The 16,417-nt window shown below is 52.4% G+C and overlaps 1 protein-coding gene across 5 annotated transcripts in view; it reads right to left on the reverse strand.

The window, feature by feature from the left end:
• The window catches only part of SH3BP4 (SH3 domain binding protein 4), a 42,252-nt gene extending 26,805 nt beyond the window's left edge, over window positions 1–15,447 (reverse strand). Inside the window, exons 1-2 of one of the 5 annotated variants that reach the window (XM_074594726.1) lie at window positions 15,359–15,447; window positions 407–500 (exon numbers count right to left, since the gene is read on the reverse strand). The gene's annotated coding sequence lies outside the window, so the exon portion shown is untranslated. Of the gene's footprint in view, window positions 1–406; window positions 501–7,246; window positions 7,665–15,358 lie in introns of those variants that run through there. The other 4 variants (XM_074594725.1, XM_074594729.1, XM_074594730.1 and 1 more) reach the window with 4 other exon arrangements.
• Window positions 15,448–16,417: the final 970 nt, after the last annotated feature.

Genomic DNA, 16,417 nt, shown 5'->3' on the forward strand with positions numbered 1-16,417 from the left:
TCCTCACGCAAAGAACATGAAAAAGGCTGAAAAAATTTGGTCCTCTGGACTTACCTGACCTGCTCATCATTTAAAAAGAGGGTGCTGTATTCAAGATGCAGATGCTGCGGGCAGGATGGGCACACAGTAGCCACCCATGGGTCACCCAAAAGGCAGCTTTGTAGGCAGGACACGGCTGCAGCCTCCAGGTCAGTTGGACTTGCTCTTGACCTCAGTCAGGAGATCCATTTTAAGGAAAAAAAAGTGGGGTTTTGTTCCCAGCTCACTGCCTGAGCATGCCCACAGACATCGAGCAGCCAGATTCTCTCACTAATGAATAAAACCTCTTTGGATTATCAAACCGAAAAACTCATTCAAGCAATGAGCTCGTGCAAAAGCTTAACCTTGATTTAATGTTCTTACACACCTTGCTGATTAGTCCAGGTACTGATCCGTTGGTGGATCACACGACACCTTCAGCTACACCGAAAATGCTGACGGGAGCCAAAACCATCATGAGCCTGAGTTAAGCAGAAACAAATGCAATCAGCACATTACAACAGCATTTCCTCGAAACAGAGTTTTTTTAAGCACTTGTCCTTGGTAAACATTCCCAATCATGTTCCCCACAATACCTGGGTTTAAGCAGCTTAACCATTTGCTGGAGCTGATAGTCTTCTCATAGGAAAGCAATGCAGGGGTTAAACCAGACTGTGGGCTGCTTGCTCTACGAGATGCCCTACGTTTGAACCAAATCCCTAGTCCATGAACCCATGTTGGAAAGAGGGCAAGCTTGCTGGGAGCAGTATGTTACTGGGAGTGCAAACCCCCAGGTGATAAAGCCGTTCTGGAGGCACGCAGCATGAGGCGGATGCAAGGACAGACATCTGCTCCAGCCCAGAGTGTGGATTAGAACTTGCTGCAAAAAGCCCCAGTCTTTCGATTTGATCTCACCTGTAAATCCAGCCAGTTGCAGACCCACCCCAGAAAGCGTTCCTGATGCAATTCAGAGCACGCTTTTAACACCAGCCTCATTACATCGGCGCAAAAGACCACGTGGCTAATTTAAAGTGGTTTTCAGCAGCAAAGTCCTTGCCTTAATTTAGACTACAGCTCGTCCACAGGTGGGAATTAGCTTTCCAGGTGCAGGCACCCACCTCTGCCAGCCAGGAGAGTGTTCAAGATAAACCAAAACAGGCCAGTGTTTATGCAACACAAGAGCAAACACCACGCCTGCTTGTTTAATTAGTTACCCCTGAAATTAAAGCCCATCAAACTCCACGGAGGCTTCATGCAACCTGCAAATTATCTATGAGGAACGCAACCTGGAGGTGAGGGATGCCAGATATAATCCAGGCAGTGGCTCCAAGCACTTTCCATAACATCAACAATGCCATGAAGGGAAAAAAAAAAAACACCAACCCAAAATAACACCACCCACCCCATCTGTCTGCACTTCAGAGTTTGTTGTTTCGGTCTCGCCAGGTTAAAAGCTGCTCAATCCCATCACCACGGGTCAGATGGCTGATAAGACACCGAGATTTCATCATTTTGAGACCTGAGCGTTTATTGGAAGGGTTTATCTGCAAACAAAGTTAGGCACTTTGAACTGTTTGGTTTTATGTCAGTTAAAAATGCATGAGGCCCCTGTCTGGATGCTCTGAAAATTAATGCGGTTCCAAATGAGACTGCAATCTCCACTGTTGGCAATGTCAAAGACACATTGCTTCTCTTTGTCGGGACAATTTTTCCAGGGTGAGCCATTTTAGGGAAAGATGTCTCTCTTTAGCAAGATGCTTGGGCACAGAAATGGTAATTTCCATAAATCTGGCAAAATCTTGCCTTTGCTCAAAATCCCAGGCAAAGCAGGGCTGAGTTCTGGACACACTTTTTGCAGCGTCAGTCAACAGGCAAAATAAAATGACACCTGAAAGTTATCTTAAAGTAATGGTAGATTTTTTTTTTCCCCCTGCTGAAATCAGAGCTTTTGTGGTTGAGCAGAGTCAGTTTCTGCAACCTTCTGTAAGCACAAAACACCCTCCCGTGTGTGCGTAGAACCACAGTGATGCACTGTTGCAGGAGCATCCCCTAAAAAACAGGCAACTCCAAGCCCTCACGGAGGGACAGGATGGAGAGCTGAGCGGAGAGAAAACTTATTAAATTGAACCAGGGCAGGTGTAGGGTGCTGCACCTGGGGAGGAATAACCCCCTGCACCAGGACAGGTTGGGGGCTGACCTGCTGGAGAGCAGCTCTGTGGAAAGAGACCTGGGAGTCCTGGTGGACAACAGGATGACCATGAGCCTGCAATGTGCCCTTGTGGCCAAGAAGGCCAATGGCATCCTGGGCTGCATCAAGAAGAGCGTGGCCAGCAGGTCAAGGGAAATCATCCTCCCCCTCTGCTCTGCCCTGGTGAGGCCGCATCTGCAGTACTGTGTCCAGTTCTGGGCTCCCTGGTTCAAGAAGGACAGGGAACTACTGGAGAGGGGACAGCAAAGGGCTACCAAGATGATTAGGGGACTGGAACACCTCTCTTATGAAGAAAGGCTGAAGGATTTGGGTCTTTTCAGTCTGGAAAAAAGAAGACTGAGGGGGGATCTTATCAACGCTTATAAATACTTAAAGGGTGGGTGTCAGGAGGATGGGGCCAGGCTCTTTTCAGTGGTGCCCAGTGACAGGACAAGAAATAATGGGCACAAACTTGAACATAGGAAGTTCCATCTCAACATGAGGAGAAACTTCTTTACTCTGAGGGTGGCAGAGCACTGGAACCCAGAGAGGTGGTGGAGTCTCTGTCTCTGGAGACATTCCAAACCCTCCTGGACATGTTCCTGTGCAACCTGCTCTGGGTGACCCTGCTCTGGCAGGGGGTTGGACTAGATGATCTCCAGAGGTCCCTTCCAACCCCTTGCCATTCTGTGAATACTTCCAAAGGGCAAGTTCTTCCCTCTCTGCCATCTCCAAGTCAGCCCCAGGCAAGGCTGGAAGGAGAGGTACCCGCCCTCGCTTCTCAAGCCCAAGACACAAGGCCCCCAAGGAACCTCTGAGTCCTTCTGTTCGAGCCCAAGAGCCAGGTGCACCACTCAATCCTACTTTTCTGTGATAACAGACCCACAGCACTGAATTTTGGACCAATGCTGCTTGAATTACGGGTGAAGCATTATCGGCCCTGGCACGGGGTCGTCTTAGACCAAGACAAAAACGCCTATATTAGAGGAAAAAAAGACAAAGCTGTTGCTGACAGCCAACCAGGGGGATACAGAAAAGCCCAAACTTTGTCTGCTGTCTCTAGAAGAATGCCTAATTTTAGAAAGTAAGGACTAAAATCAGATTTAAAAGCCCCGTATATTCAGAGACAGATGCCTTGGATCAGGTGAACCTGTCAGCCATGTGCAGCAAAGAACTTGCTCTGTCTATTGATTTCTGTAGAAAGCAACTTCAATCCCACCACTAGCTCTGCTTCAAGACTGCTTTGATAACCATGGTGATGTATGTATTTCAATTCTGGCTCTGCATCTAAAGCATAGGTTGGGACCTACAAGTAGCAGGCTCCTGGCTAAAGAAGACAATTCCAGGCACAACCAACATGCCAGGGCACCATCCATGGCCATCTTTACCATCTCGCCTAGACAAAACCTCCCTTTTTGCAGCAACACCCTCAATTTTCCACCCTATGAGATCGTATTCTTCCATATCTCAGTGCTGCTCACACCCAGAAGCAGAGCAGATCTTGGTGCCGGTGGTGGGGCAGCTCTGCAAGGACAAGCAGAGGAGGCAGCAAGAGCTTTCCAGGAGCCAAGGGATGTTCTCCAGGACAACCAGCTGATGCCCACATACAGTCTTCAATGGCTTTACTCTCAAAGGGCCAGGGTCAGGCCGGAATTAGACACGCTCTTGATGGGAAAAGGGAGCCGAAATATCAAACCAATGCAGATGGACTTTCTTTTTTTGAATTAAAACTTGCTTGAAGTGACACATAAAAAGAAGTGAAATCCCAGGCACAGCTGACGCATGAGGATAGATTTATATTTAGAAGAATGACATGAGTACTTAATCAACAGGAAAGAAACGGAAACTTTTTTGGCACTGTCCAGAAGTAGAAAAGAAAACCAAAAGAGAGATGGCCACCACCATTCATCACAGAATTACAGAACTGCCTACGTTGGAAGGGACTTTTCAGATCATCTAGTCCAACCATCAACCTAACTCTGACAAAAGCATTACTAAAAGCAACACCCGCTAGCGCTTCAGCCTCACAACTCTCCACTTTTACACTGAATTCAGCTTTTTTTCCCCGTGCACAATTCCAGTAAACAACATTTATGGCTTGCAGAGCCCATATAAAGACTATCAACCAAAACACACCACACGCACGTACAAGAGAGCTGGCATTATTATTATTATTTTTAAATTTAGTGCTTACTACTGTCAGCTTTCTTTTCAACAGGAAAACTAACAACATGTTAGTACTTCATCATAAAACAGATATACCAAGGTGATAAAAAAAAAAACCCAAACAATTTCCAAGTTTGCAGGCTGAAGTTTTAAGGGAGACAAAGCAGAGCATCAACATAAAATATATTCCTTCAAAATCTGCTCTTTCTTGTGCTGCATTACTCATTCGGGAGCTTTTGGTTCAGAAGTCAGAGATGTACTCAGCCGGATATCCGATTGTTTGCTGGGCCTCATCCCAAATTTCTCTAACATTACTCACATTTTTTTGTGCGGGAAGAGGGATGATGATTTTTATACTTAAAGGCAAAAGGGAGGAAAAAGTGCCTGCAGCACGTTGTAGGAATTGTAACGGTTAGGCTGAGAATTCTGCGTCCAAATGATTCCCGCATACCGCATCCACAGAAGGAAGAAGAAATCAGGCTGATGCCTGAATTCCTTAGGACCCAGGGATGAGCTGGGACCTCATCCAAGTAGGATCCTGCAACTCCAGGGAGATGGGCGATGGACGCTCGTCCCAAAGGAACATGCTTTACAAACATCCTGGCAGTGACCAGCAGCATCCCCTCCGCCTGCCAGCCTCCCTGCAGGGAATTAGCCCCTGCCCTGCTTTCACAAGCTAAATTGCCTTAAAGCAGCCCTAAGCCAGCAACCACCTGCCCTTTCCCCAAGCAAAATGCCTCCCCTTCTCCCTCCAAGCCAGGGGACCATCTGATGCAGCGCCGGTCACAATCCCCTCAAAATTAGGCCAAACTGCAAATATTTTTATTCCTTTTTATCCTGCCTGACTGCAGGGCAATCTGGACACAGTGATTTCCATGTTCCAGGCCCCCCCACAAATGCACTTTTAGAGCCTATTTTTGGAGGCATGGGCGCCACAACTGCAGAGGCCACGGTTCGACCCTCAGATTGTACTGCTGCATGAACCCAGGCAATGCTTATGTTCTGTGCCTCAGTTTCCCCCCAACATTATCCACTGGTACCCAAATCCTTCAGGACACACATCCCTCCCCGTTACTCAAAGGATGCATCTCCGCCTGCCTGCGCTGGGGTATCCCATCATGGCCAGGCAGCAGGAAAACCAGCAGCAAGATTGCAAGCGGCTTTCCCCCAGGACACTTGTAAGGCGAGGGCTGAAAACAGGGGCCAAGGCACGGAGGTAAAGCTGGGATGGAAGGTCAGCCCCACTGCAGGGCGATTGCAGAGAGGGGGTTAAACACTTGCCCTCCCCAAATCCCCGCTGCAGGGCCCTGCATTCCTCTGCTCAAACAGCCTGCTGGGCTAAAGCTTTTTTTTTTTTTTTGCTTGCTGTTTCCATGCCTGGTCATGTCCCGCATCCTGGATTTGGTGAACATTTTAATAGCTCCTATTAATAGGCAGAGCAGGAGCTAGAGAGGCACCAGCTGCTCCGGCCACTGGCACCTGCAAGGAGCCACAGGGCTGTCCAGCTGCAGGGCAAGGTGCTTGAAAATCTGGCAGAAGAGCAAAAAAAAAAAAAAAAAAAAAATAAAAGCAAGCCCTGCTCACCCACCCGCAGAACAGAGACTGAGAAGCTCGGTGGCCTTCAGACCCGTTGTGTTCAAGGGATTTCAGGCACAGCCTTGCAACAGGATTTATCTCCACCAGGTAATTTCAGGCGCCGGTGAGAGGATGCACTTGTACATCCCCCAGATCAGCCAGCACTGGGAGGGGGTGGCATTGCATCCCATACCAGCCCTCCGCACCCAGGAACGGGATGCACATCCCTCAAAAGCACTTAGGATCTGTCCTCAGGGTCAATATGCGAATTTTTTTAATTTTTTTAAATTTTTTTTTTACACATCTACTGAAAAAAGAATCTCCCATTCCCTGCAGGTCCAAGAGCTGGGATGTGCCGGAGACCACAGCACATCCGCCCCCTCACCAGGAGTGGAGTTGAGACCTCGTTTCACACGATCTCACCAGGCACTGCAGGAGTCCAGATGGACCGTCTTGCTAATGAAGTTAATTAAAGTGTTTTTCAGCAGTGATTAACTTTCAGGTACGCTGCTCCAGAGCGGCTCCAGCTCTCTCCAGGGAGCACGGGCCACACCTCGGGAGCAGCAGGAGAGACAGGAAAAATTATATGGAAGAACCTACTGATGGCACTGAGGTGTTTCTCAGCAGCGTTTGCTGACTCAAAGCACCTTACAAAAAAAAAAACCAAACCCTCCCCCAAAAAAACAACTCAAACCAAAACCCTCTAAAAAACCAGAAAAACCTCAAAACTTTATCTATTTTTCACCTCCAGGCTGAGCAGGACCAACTCCGAATGGAGAAGATCCAGGCAAGGCTCTAGTGGGTGGATGCATGGGAGGGGACCCACCACCCCGATGTCCCAATCCCAGAGCATCTTTTGCCCCCGGTACAGCTCAAAACAGACACAAAAAACTCCGGGAAGCCAGCAAAGCTGCCCATAACTCTTAGGACGATAAGCTGGTCAAGGCCAGGGCCGGCAGCACGAGCTATCCGTTTTGCTGACGAGGTAATCACCATCTCCCAGGGACAGTAAATACTTTGTTCGTCCGCAGCCCTTGCCCAGAGATAACCAAGCAAAACACTCATGAAGGCCAAGAGAAAGGCTTGCTTTGTGGCCACTGCTGCTTTGCTCCCCGACAAGGAGGACAGCTGCCGCAAAGCACTGGAAAGGAGCCATGTCTGGGGAAGCTGGGATTAAAAAAAAAAAAAAAAAAAAAAACACAAAAAAAACACAACACACAACCAAAAACCAACCCAAAACCAACCCACCCCATTGCACCGGACCCTGCACTTTCATCCCTTTTCCTCCAAAACACCTACTTGTCTTCTTCTGTCCAAGCAAACATGCAGTGAATGTGCCTACAGAGGTACCGCTTGTCCGGAGGCTGCTCCAATAAATCTGCAGACGACGGTCTCCATAGGCAAGGAGAAGACAGCGCTCAGGAAGACAAAGTGCATGATGCACCCCACCATCTCCCCCTCTCTTTTTGGGGGAGGCACCCCCCCATCTTCTTTTTTTCGTAACTCTGAGCCCGATGAATTGCAAAGGACCAGTTCGTCCCAGGCTACGTGCATTAGGAACTATTCTCTGTGCTTTTTTACCGACTTTAATAGTTCCATCTGCACAGAAAAAAAACCCGCTAACGATGGCTTTTGTAAGAAAAGGGGGTGAAAAACAAAAAAAAAGCATGGACGGGTGGGAAACACTTCTCATGCCGGCAGAGAACAACCCCACCCCGGCAGAGCTAATCTGGTGGCAGGTTTTCAATGCAGCAGCCAGGATGCGAGGGGCTGGGGAGGGAGGTTGGAGAGGGATGGGGAGGCGGCAGGGGGGGTGGGGAAGAAAGCAAGGAAATGCCACAGAGGTGAGGACGCTTTTTCTGGCCGGGCAAAAGCTTGTTTTGTTTCCCTCCCTTCAGCTAGCTGCCATTTTCTGGAAGCTGGACAGGTTACCAAAAAAAAAAAAAAAAAAGAAAAAGAAAAGTTTCTCTTTGTTTAATTATAGCTGCGGTAGCCCTTGCACTGAGGGACCCAGTGTTGTGTTGTCCCCTCCCGTCCCCGTCCCCCCCCCGGCTGCTCTGGGAACGGATGCGAACGAAGATGACAGCACGGTAATAGGGAATAACACCAGAGTTAAAGCTTTAGCGTCTCCCACAAAGACACGAACCCAGCTCAAACAGATAATTTTTACTCCCAGAGGCACGCAAGACCCAGGAGACTTTGCTCTCAATTCCCTGTGCCACCACCACGTCGGTTATTCAAATTTCTACTCGTTTTGCTCCCTTCCTCCACCTTTTACCTGGTGCGGGTGGATTTTTATATGGACAACTCACATGCCTTCTCCCTCCGCACTAAGCAAACTGATCGATGCTGCTGGTGCTTGCCAAAGTCACATCTGCGCAGACACCAACCTGGGACAGCCAAGAGGTCTATCCCAGCCGTGGATTTACTCCAAGTTCAAACCCCTCTTACTCAATGGAACATGGTTCGCACTCCCCATCCCAAACGCTTTGCTGGTGCGATGTCACTGGGCTGGCAGTTCCCATCAGAACATGCTCAGGCTGAGAGAGTTGGGGTTGTTCAGCCTGGAGAAAGGAAGGCTCCAGGAAGACCTTACAGCCCCTTCCAGTACCTAAAGGGGGCCTATTGGAGAGATGGGGAGGGACTCTTGACCAGGGAGTGGAGAGATAGGACAAGGGGTAACGGTTTAAACTGAAAGAGGAGAGATTTAGATTGGATATTAGGAAGAAATTCTTTACTGTGAGGGTGGTGAGGCACTGGAACAGGTTGCCCAGAGAAGCTGTGGCTGCCCCATCCCTGGAGGCGTTCAAGGCCAGGCTGGAAGGGGCTTTGAGCAACCTGCTCTGGTGGGAAGGTGTCCCTGCCCATGGCAGGGGCTTGGAACTAGATGATCTTTAAGGTCCCTTCCAACCCAAACCATTCTATGATTCTATGCTGTGGGCCACTGTTGCGGAGGACCATGACAAGTGGCAACGAGCCCCACAAAGCCAACAGCCAGCAGGTCACCGCCTGAAGCCCTCACCAATCTCACTAGTGAGCTTACGGCGACCGCGAAACTTCTCCTGCCTTGCTTTCCTCCACCGACTGAGCTGGGGACGCAGCATTGTTCAACTCCAACGCAAAAAAAAAAAAAAAAAAGCCTTTTCTGTTCCTAAGGAAACAGCCAGCGTCATTCAAAGCAGGCCACACGCCGTGCAAAGGCCCTCCCCCGAAAAGACAACCCAAAGCACGGCATACAGGCAGCATGGTCAGGGCTGGCCAGGCACAAACGGAGAATCTCCTGAAGGAGATAAGTCCACAGGGCTGATGGATTTACCCCCAGAGAGGGAAGCGATGGCTTTGCACGGGGCTTGTTCACAGCCCAGCCCCAACGACTACATCCCGCAGCCGCGATTTCTTTGCGGCGTGGAAAGGGTGTTTTCCTGGCACCAGCTAAAAAACATCTGGTTTCGCTTGGTGGCAGCGATTCCCCCTACTGAAAATGACGGGATGCTCCCCCAGGGCGGGGCAGGAGCAGGGGGCAGAGGAAGCAACTTCAGAGAACTGTGAAAAGGAAAAGCTTTCACATTATTCACATTATTATTAATTATTATTGCAGCCTTCCCCCTGTCATTTAACAGGACTGCAAACCAGACATGCATCACCATCCTTCCAATTTGCGCAAAAGCACCCAGATGATGAAGAAACACAGGAGAGACTACAAAAAAATTAAAAAAAAAATAAAAAAAGGTGACTCAGCCACCTTCTGCCTTTACATTTTAATATATACAGGTTTGAGGCTACAAAGTTGCTCGCACATCCATCATCTTGCACATGCAGTCGGCGTGTGTCAGCCAAGCCCCGTCGCGGATGAAGAGGAGGAGATGGGACGTGACGTGCACTGCCTGCCTTCCCCGCTGATGGGTCTGAAGCAACATCTCGTCCAGGCAGAGCCGAAGCAACTATTCGCGTAGGAGCACGCAAGAACATTTAGCCCTAGGACTTGCAATTCGTTTGCCTCCTATCGGTAATGAGAGCACTAACGCTCGCCAGCAGCCTGTTGATACGCCAGCTGGGAATGACTACCTCTCGGCACTGAAAATAAGCCCTTGCACAACTCCAAATTAAATCAGCAGGTTAAAAATAGAAATATTTTGCAGGGGGGGAAGAGGGGGAACCAGCCAAGGGGTTCATAACGGAGGAGCAGCAGACTGGCCAGCCCGTAGACAGTGCTAGGTTTCCACCAAAAAACGGGATTAAAGACTGCAGATTTTGCTTGTGGGACACCAGTGACTTCTTCAAAAAACATGCAACCCACCCAAAATGCCAACCTGCCTACAAGAGGAAAAAAAATGTGAATCCAAGACAGGATGAAAGAGAGTTGGAAGTCTGACAGTCAGCAATTTGACCCATCAAACCCCCTGGAAACACTGTCAACATGCACAGGGCAGTGTGGCTGCCTGCCGGACCTGCAAACCACCCACGGCAGCAAAGGGATTTCACGTGCTCCTTCATTTTCCCGTTGCTGTGAGCTACCACTATACACCCCTCTCCGTACTCCCGCACTTTTCTTTATAAGCCCAAGGGAGCAGAAATGCACTGAAATCATTTAACTCCAAGGACCACTGGGAGAAATAAAGGATCCCAGGCTGCAATGAGGACCAAGGGATGGGATAGATGCCGCAGGTATCCTCAAAAATTAACCCTCAGCCTGGCTCTGTGGATGGTTTTTGTGTTACTGGAACTGGGATATCACTTGACTTCAGTGAAAACCAGATGCTACCATCTGGCCTGCTGGTGGCAAGCCTCTCCACCTTGTTTAGAAAGCCAAGGCTCTGCACTGGAAGGGAAGGGGCTCGTCAGGGCATGTATGTGCCCACTGGAGGACCCGCTCCCATCAGGCAAAGTTACAGCTCCCACAAGCACTTTCTCCTTTTTTATTCAAAAAAAAAAAAAACCAAACCAAAAACCAAACATTATTTATGGCCACAAAGTGAGCTCAGACTTCAGTTTGCACTTTTGAATTTAACAAACCCTGCAGCTTCGTAATTGAGAAGCAAGGCTGTCCTCGCATCCCCATACCATCCCTTCGGGTCCCTTTTAGCGAGAGAAATGAGGAGCAACATCCCCCGCGGCTCCCCAGCACGCCCCGGGCTTTCAGCTGCCCCTCCAGGGTTTGCTTCCAAGTCACGTCCGCGGCGGGTGGCAGGTTTTCCTCCCCCCAGTCATGCCAGCCTCGAGAGGTCCACGTGCTCCCTGCCCCAGCCAAGGCTGGCACGGTGCTTTCGACGTCCTCTAACAATGACAGCCCTGTGCCCCAGCACCGGCCCCTTGGCGGGGTTAATGCTGGGATTGTTCATCCCAAACTCACAAGGAGCGAGCGGATGTGGCCCTGGCAGCAAAAGCCTCCTGCGCATGGGGGACCAGGAGCGTGCTGTAATGCCACAGCTCATGTCCCAAGTGAAACGATGCAGGGACTCATTTTGTGCTTTTTCAAGCTAAAAGCTCATTCTGCAGATTTTAGGGAGGAGCCTGAACGGGTCCATCAGCTGGCGCTGACAGAGGAGATGCCTCTTGTGCCACGTCCAGAGAGCAGGGCACCCCCGGCAGCACGTTGCTCTCAATAAACACCTTCCTGCATCCATCACCTCCCACCCCAGCCTGTCCCTTGCCAGTGTACATAAAATACCACTGCAACGAACCCACCGGGCCTTAGGCATCACAGCAATGCAAGAAGCAAGCTATCCATTTGGCACCCACAGCGACACATCCACGATGCTACCGAAGCCACCTATGAAACCTGACATTTGCCCCTGTCCCACCATCTCTGGGAGTTCTCGTTTGAGCCACTTTTAAGAGCAAACCGGACCAAAAGCCCTGCAAGGGTAAAGCGCTGTAGAACATTTCACTGTATATATCACAATGTATATATTCCAGTTAATAAGCACAAATCCATTTACTAGAGAGCTGATCCCCCTCTTTCAAACCTGGGTCATCACTGGTTACTAGGGAAGTCACCATCTGGCTACAAAACTCCTCTGAGAGTTGCCATCCACAGCCAAGGTGCAAGAGATACCCAGCCCTCTGCCTGCCATGGACACCCCTCCATGATGCTGCTGGGTGCCCCAACACCCATCGAGGGCCACCCTTGGTGGTCAACCAGCCCTGCAAACCCCAAAGCACACCCTGCACAGGGACAGCAACCCCCCCTCAACCTGCTGGAAACCCATCCCACCTCCTTACCACCTACCGGGGAGCCGCCGGGGCAGTCTGCAAAGCTCAGGTGTTTTAAGAATGAATTTTTGGCAAGGAGAGAAAAGGCAGGTGCCAACCCCTAAGGTTGAGAGACTCCCAGGCAAGGTTATTTGCATTTGTTTCTGTTTCAGCTGCCATCAGAAATCCACCCACCAAACCAGGAGGCGATGCAACATTCAGACCTCTTGAAAATAAGAATAAAGAGGATGCAAATTCCCCTTAGCGTCCTGACCTCTACAGCTGCTAGCTCCCTTCACGCAGCCAGGCTTCTGCCATGAAAAGCTTCTTGCTGTATTTAAATGTTTTTCTCATTTAAAAAAAAAAAAAAAACGCAGCGTCTAAACCACGTCCTTAACATAGATACAAGCTTTTCTGAACAACCCCACCAGGCTAAAATAAATATTTTGCTTCACAAATAGTTTTCCTCTCATTAAAATGAAAACATAATTAGGATGTCAAGCACAGAGGCAAGCAACGGCTGCAATCACTCCACGCAGCCCCACGCTGCTCAGGCTTTATTTGATTAAAAGTAACGACACTGCTATTTTTGAAAAGCACACTCTCTTCCACAGCCCCACCAGAGTTATTTTGGAAAAATATATATATGGAAAGCTGGCATCCTTGCCACCAAAAAATCCCCACACAGAAGGGCACGCACTCAGTAGCGGCTGCAGGTCCATGGCATGGGCCACCCACCGAGCATTGTGGGCCACCTCTTGCTGCTCGTGGCCAGGGGGTTACAGCTCACCGTAGGAAGAGCACAGCGACCTGGGCAAGCACCTAACTGCCGGAAAGGGTGAGAGAAAAGGAGAAAAGAGAGGAAAAAAAAAGGAGAAGAGGAGAGAAAAGGTGCTACCAGAGATGTTGCACGAGGGCACCTGTGCAGGGTCTGGTACCGACACTGCCGCACGAGAGCAGGAGCCAGGATGAGATGCAAATATCCAGGGCTACAAGACACCCAGGAGGAAATTATTTTCAGTATCAGGGTTTTTTTGTTGTTTTTAAGCAAATCTGAGCATCCCTTTGCTGCAGGAAATAAAGGACGAGTCCTTTGAGAGCGGAGGGGGACGTTTCACTATCCAGACACAGATGTCAACACAACACGCATCCCCCTCCAACTTATGCCCAAGCTGTCGCTCTGCTCGTTAACAGCTGTAACTTAATTATTGCAAATCTCAGGCAGCGTTAGCCAGGAAGGGCAGTGCTGGGCATTACACACGATTCCTCGGCATCACCCCTGCCAGAGCACGGATGCTGTGCCAAGCATTTGCACGCTTCTGCATCCCACCCCCCTTGACAGCTCTGGATCCGTAACAGGCTCCGATGCCACGCAGCTTTCCAAGGCAAAGACGGGGGTTACGGGACACATGAAACTGCATCACGGGGGTTATGGGATGCACAAAACCACATCACAGCCACCACCATCCCATTGTATCAAAGCTGTTTGGAGTATAACTAACGCTGAGCCACCCTCGTGGCCAAAGTGTTTGCTCCTCATCAGCTTTATAGCTGGGGATCCCCAAAAAACACCAAATGGGTACCCCAGTACCCGAGCCCCAGGCTGCAACGTGTCATCACCTATTCATGCCCCCCTGTAACACACCTTCCGCACAACTCCAACCTTGCTGCAAGCCAACCGCTGTAAACCAAGCCTTGAACAGCATCCCCTGCTCACAGAACAACCCCCGCCCCAGGCAGCCAGCAAGGAACAAAAGGTCAGCAACCCCATGACATCGGTGAGTCCCAACCCTTCATGGAAAATAAATGCCAGTGCAACGCTGTTTAAAAAAAGCCCCAAGCTCCCTGGGAACATCCCACTCGTGGCCGATGAGATAAGAAAAGAAAGAAAAGCCATTCTGGCCTTCTCCAGCCTCAGCTGTAAGACATCGCCACGAGTTTACGGGCCAGACATATCCGGAAATGCTAGCGCATTGTCCCCGGAGGACACATGGTCACCCTGCCCTGCACTGAGCCCCAAACTGAACGGGGCTCCCAGCCGGGTGCAGGAGTGCCAGCCCTGGGACCTGGCCCCCATTGTCCCTGTCCCCTCCGGGCAGCAGGGCCCCGGCAGGCTGCTGGGGCCAGGCTTGCGGACACCAGGTGCTTGCAGGGTGGCTACTGGACGGGGAGGCGTATGAGCCCCCGCTAATGCTGGGAGCGGGCACAGAAGTTTCTGACACAGACATCTCGGTGGCGTCGCGGGAGCGGACGCTGCTGGCCCAGCTCCCAGGGGGCTTCCCTGGCTTCCACTCGGCGTGGGGGCAGCACGCCAGGCTGGCAGACGGGGGGGTGCATCCACGGTGTGCGTACAGCACCGCACGGCCAGGGAGCCGTGCCCCCCGCGCCCGCACGGCGTGGCACAGTCACACGGACCGCAAACCCGCTGCACGGCACACACACACACACTCCCACGGAGGGGGACACACATCCACACACGCACTCCCACGGAGGGGGACACACATCCACACACGCACTCCCACGGAGGGGGACACACATCCACAAACACACACCCTCCCACGGGGGGCACAAACTGGCTCCCACGGTGGGAGCACACACACACACTCCCGCCGGGGGGCACAAGCACACTCCCACGGCGGGTACACACACACATACACCCCCATGGGGAATACAAACACGCTCCCACGGGGACACACACACACACGGGGGGGGCACACACTCCCACTCTCCGACGGGCAGCATATACACACACACACACACTCTCCCACGGGGGGCACAAACACACTCCCACGGCGGGGGAACAGACACACTCCCACGGGGGGGGGCGCCCACACACATACACACACTATCCCACGGAGCACACAAACACACTCCCACGAGGGCCACAAACACACACACTCAGACGGGGGGCACACCCCCCACCCCCAAACACCCCCTCACACACACACACACACACACACACACACCCCGGGGCAGCCGGAGGCGCGGAGCCAGGCTGCCCGCCCGGACCGGCCGAGCTCGGACGCCGCCTCCCAACGGACGGGCGGAGGGGGATGACACGACTCCCCCCCGGCCGCCCGCCCGGCGCCGCCTCCGCCGCCACAAACTTTTCCCTGGCGGCAGCGGGAGCCCCCAACACACACCCCGGGCGGAGCCGCGGCCGCTCCCGCCGGCGGTGCCCCCCCACACACACACACACCCCGGCAGCGCGTCGCTCACCTGCGCCCGGCGGCGGGACCGGGACCGGCGCCCGACCCCGCTCCGCTCCCCGTTCGCGCCTCCCCGCCGGGCACGGGCCCGCGCGACCCGCCCGCCCCGCGCCAACGCTGACGTCAGGGGGCGGGGCTGCCGGCGGCGGGGGGGGGGCGTGGATGTGTGAGGGGAGGGGGCGGGGGCAGCGCCCGCGTGCGAAGGGGCGGGCGGGCGCGTGCCAGGCTGGGCGCGTGCCGCCGCGCGGGTGGGGCGTTGGGGGGTGGGTGGGGGTTGTCCCTCTGCGGATCGCGTGTGCGGGTGGGGGGGGGCCGGGGGGGAGTCCTCGTGCCGAAACCCCACGCGTACAAAGGGGCCGTCGTGCAAAGCCGGCGTGAGCGGGGCGGGGGGGCGCGTAGAGCGGGGGGCTGAGCCCCCCCATTGCCCCGGAGAGACCCCCCCAAACCCCCGCCCGGGCCCCGCGGGAGTGACCTCCACCCGCGACAGGTGGGGGGGAGGCCAGGGCTGCCACGGGCGCCCTGGGCCCAAACTGCTGCTCAGCGGCGGGGTGATAGACCCAGAAATTCGGCTTTTGTGATTTTTGGGGTGGGGTTTTTTTCTTTTGCATTTCAAGGAATTATTTTTTTTGCATTTTAGGACTTTTTTTTTTTTGTTTTTTGCAAAGGAAGCGAAGCAGCATGGTGCGGCCCACGCGGAGCGTTTGGTGCAAGGCCCGCTGTGCTGGCGGGGACCGGAGCAAAGATTCCCACCCTCCGCCTCCAATGCTGCTCCCCCAGGATGGGAATTCCTGCCAGCGGGAAGAAACACAGAGGAAAAGCGCTAAAACCACCCCAAAACCTTTATTCTCGATAAGAGAGTTGCGCAACCCGATTTCTTGAGTTAAACCGTGGGTCCGGGGGGGGGCGGCTTCAAAGCTTGCGATGGCTCCTCCGACCCCGAGGCAGCCAAAGCCCCGCCCAAAAAAAGCCTTTGTGCTCATTAAAACCGCAGGGGCTAATTGAGGATCCCACTCCCGTTGCTGCGGAGCGTCAGCGCTGCCTGGGTTGCACGTCCAGGCTGGGAAATGGG

Source organism: Larus michahellis, chromosome 7, assembly GCF_964199755.1.
Source record: "Larus michahellis chromosome 7, bLarMic1.1, whole genome shotgun sequence".
NCBI lineage: Eukaryota > Metazoa > Chordata > Aves > Charadriiformes > Laridae > Larus > Larus michahellis.